Source organism: Myotis davidii, unplaced genomic scaffold (genome assembly GCF_000327345.1).
Source record: "Myotis davidii unplaced genomic scaffold, ASM32734v1 scaffold1394, whole genome shotgun sequence".
Classification (NCBI taxonomy): Eukaryota; Metazoa; Chordata; class Mammalia; order Chiroptera; family Vespertilionidae; genus Myotis; species Myotis davidii.
In genome coordinates, this window is record NW_006285608.1 from 924,600 (window position 1) to 928,735 (window position 4,136).

Sequence of the window (4,136 nt, forward strand, 5' to 3'; positions counted from 1 at the left end):
AACTTCCCTGTCAAAGGGGGATCCAGACTCAGACCAGACTACAGCTAAGAGGCTTGTGGGGGAAGAATGCCAAGTGCATTCCCAGCAACCCATGGGTCCCCACCGCCCCTGGGAAGGAGCACTCAGAGGACCAGAGAGAGGAGAGGCTGACTCTCAGGAGGCACCAGCAGGAGGATGTGGGTTTCACACCCACCTCCCAAGAGGCCACTTGCCTGGTTTGTGCTATAAGCACAGAAGGGAGTCGGGGAGAAGCAAGTTCCAGTCCTGGAATGACCACACTGGGCAAGTCGCCTCACTGCTCTCTGCATCTTCTCTCCATCTGTAAAATGAGAGGGTAGGAGCCTGGCCCCTGGACTGTAGGAGGGTAAAGAGGTAATCCATGTTAGACACCTACCAGAGTCCGCTTCCTAGTAAGTGCTCAATGAACTGTTCTGTTGCTACTGTTGCTGTCCCTGCAGATGTTATCACTACTGACAGCTGTGGGTGGCAGAGGTTCTCAGCCTCATGTGAGGGGACTTGAGGCACAGAGAGGTGTGATGACATATATGGGGAGGCAGAGGCAGAACCAGAGACACAAACTTCCTGGAGGCCAGATCGGGACAGTTGCCCAGCAGTGTCAGGGCACCATTCTCCAATGAGAGGGTGGCGCAGGCTGCAGTGGGCTCACTGGTTCCTCCTGACCTCACCTAGTTAAGACCGGTCTCTTGTTTTCTGATGCTGTTGACCATGACGGCGAGAACAGCACCAGGTGTTAGACCAGAGGGGTCAGACCAGACCTTGGTACTTGAGTTCTGACTAGGGAAGAATTCAGAGCCAAGACTCAAACTGTAAGAGAACTTTTACTTAGAAAATCGCAGTGGTAACAGAAATGGATGATAGAAGAAAGGGGTTCAGGAAACACCTTACAGAAGCAAAAGGAAGTGTCCTTGGAGCTTGGGAGTGAGGAAGGTAAAGGTAATGGTAATGGGGGTAGGGGAGGGGCGTGGTGGTGAAAGGCATGGGCATGCTCCCAGGAGGGAGAGGGCACTGGGTCCTCCATCCTAAAAGCTTTAAGAGTGGAGATCTTAGGGGAAATTCCAGGGAGGATCTCAATAGAATATTCATCAGCTTTTCAAGTAGGTCCTTTCAGGGTTGTGGTCTGATATAATAGTTGCCAGTCTTGGGTTTTATTGTTGGTTTGCTTTTATTTTTTATCTATGTTTTGTGATTGGAGAATTTAATTCTTTCACATTTAAAGTAATCACTGATAGGGAAGGATTTGTCAATTATTTTTATGTGCTTCCTTTATTTCTTTCCTCCTCTCTTGGTGTTTTTCTGTGTGGTTTGATTATTTCCTTTTCTTTTTTTCCATTTTAATCCTCAACCAAGGATATGATTTTATTGATTTTGAGAGAGGGGGAGAGAGAGAGAGAGTGGGGGGAGAGAGAGAAATGTCTATCTGTTGCCTCCCCTACACACCCAGGCAGGGGATTGAACCAGCAAACTTCTGGTGCATGGTAAGACACTCCAACCAAGTGAGCCATGTGGCCAGGGCTCGATGGTTTTCTATAGTGGTGTGCTTTGATTCCTTTTGTTTTATGTTTTGTGTATCTGCTATAGGTTTTTGCTTTGGGCTCATTGGTTCCTCCTGACCTCTCCTAGTTAAGACCCGGTCTCTTGTTTTCTGATGCTGTTGACCATGACAGCGAGAACAGCACCAGGTGTTAGACCAGAGGGGTCAGACCAGACCTTGGTACTTGAGTTCTGACTAGGGATGCACTGAAAATATAAAATATCTTATGCTTATTACTCTATTTTAAACTTATAACAATTTAATTTCAATCGCATACAAAAATCTACCCTTTTACTCCCCCATATTTTTGTTTTTGTTGTCACAATTTATATTTTTTATATTGTGTCTCCATGTCCAAATTATTTTAGCTAGAGTTATTTTTAATACTTTTTTCTATTTTTTCCTCATGGAGTTTTACTCATTAAATTTATGATTTCAATATAATAAAAAATGTTGTGACAGAAAAAGAAAACACACAAGTAATAAATGTGTTAAACTCCTCCCTTCAGGCACTGAGTATTCAGTAAATGCTGAGTCATTGCTGTCCCATCATTGAGTCAGAGTTTACCTAAGATAAATCACACACAAAACAGTATTTTGTCATAATACTGTTTATTACAATAGCCAGAAGACTCAGCATGCAGGTTTAGGACGTGTCAAGACCCCTTCTTTCTACTGTAGGAATGTACCATCTCAAGACTGTTGTTTAAAAGATAAAGAAGTAAAAATGTAAAGAAAACAGAATGCAATTCCTTCATAAACTTTCTATGTCTCTTATTACCAATCACATATTCTTTGTAAATCCTGAAAAACTTCCCTTTAAAAAAAATTATGCATGTGTATGTGTGTATAGTGTGTGTGTGTGTATAATGTGTGTGGGGGGGGGAGGGGGGTAAAGGACACCAAAAAGGGCTGCTGGGACCAGGGACCTTCACCTTGGAGTGCACCTAGGTCACTTCACCAAGGGCAGCTTCAGTGCATCCCCACTGGGCCCACTGTCTTTACTGAGGGGCGCTGACAGCGTGACAGTTTAGAGAGTCTATGGCTGTTTCTAATTGAGAAGAATAAACTGGACAAACTTGCCCTCTTCCATCTTCCATTCTCTAAAACTAACCACAGTAGGGAGGTGTGACCTTGAACCCTGGAATGAGGTCTGGAGATGGCAAAGGAGAGGCAGTTGGACATAAAGAACCTGGACAGAAACATCAACCAGGCAAAGGATCCCAGGAGGGGAGAAGCCACTTTACAGAACAGGGGCTGCAGGAGAGCAGGTGACCCACCATGTCTTGGAGCCACCAGCTCAGCACTGCGGAAGTAAATGTGGCACCAAGGCCTGGAGGTGGCAGGGCCCTGGGGAGGACATCACTGAAGCGCTCTGATGAGGTACAGCTTCTCCCCATGCCCGCGGTGAGGATGAGGCCTTTTTGTAGTGTCCATCGTGGGAAACTGCCGCTGCCTGATGCAGTAGACTTTCTTCACAAGCTGCACCTTGTAATGTTCGTTCTTTCCTGATGCTTTGAGAGACACATGACAAGTCACTGGGCGAGGATTCGCTGTCCCCAATGAGGATGTCGCCCTCCGGCACCCCTCATTGAGGATGCACCTGGCCTGGTGGTGTGTTATTGCCATAGCACCACTCTCTGTCTGCAGAGCACCCGCTGCCCCTACCCCGGGTAGCTGATGTATGGGGCATGCAACGTGGACAGGGCAGGTCCATGGCTGAGCACCACCATGTAGTTGGGGGGGACAAGGCCTGCCTGCCCCCAGGCGTTTTTGCATTTCCACCTCTCCTGGTCATTCCCAGGCTTCTCGATGACCTTCACAGTCCCTCCCTTCTCGAACTTGACCTTCTCAGTGGCCAAGCTGAAAAGGTAAACTTTATGGCCCACATGCAGGACACAGGGAACAAGCCCTTCAGCAAGCTGAGTAAGGTTGGAACTTGGTGGCCAGCTTGCCTACATCCTCAGGATGTTGTTGAAAGGGAACAGGTCCAACTGCCTGTTGTAGCTGCCACATCACCAGCCATTGCTGCATGTCTCCATGGCAGTGACACATGACCCCTTCACCAGAAACAGTTCACCTAACCTCTCAGTCATGTAGGCAAACTTGACAAAGTCCAGGATGTTGAGGTCATAGATACGGTTGGCAACTCCCCCCTTGGCAGGGTACTCAGACTCATCCCATATTCTGGTCTTCCTCTTGGTATTGCCAAGGCTCAGTGTCTTCTTCAGGTTCTTCATGAGGAAACCCTTCTTCAGGCCATTCTTCCTCTCCATGTAGATAGATAACACCATGGCCTGTCCTGTTGGCCACCTCTTCACCTGCCACCGCGTCTTGGAGTCATTCAGCAGCCACATGTGCTGATTCATTTTGATGTTAATTAAGTTTCTGGTTCTATCAGGCAATTTAGCACCCCTACCCACCCACTCCCCCCACACACACTTAGCTATAACAGTGACTTCTGTCATCTTTCAGGAGTCCTTCTTGGGGTCAGTTAGGAAGGATAACTGACAAAACACAACTCCACAAAAGGTGAATTTTTTAACTGATTACACCTCTGAAGTTACAAAGCTGCAGGTGTTCC

At 47.1% G+C, this 4,136-nt stretch overlaps 1 pseudogene; it reads right to left on the bottom strand.

Annotated features, from left to right (window-relative positions):
* Positions 1–2,768: 2,768 nt before the first annotated feature.
* Positions 2,769–3,909, bottom strand: LOC102756727 (annotated as a pseudogene).
* Positions 3,910–4,136: the final 227 nt, after the last annotated feature.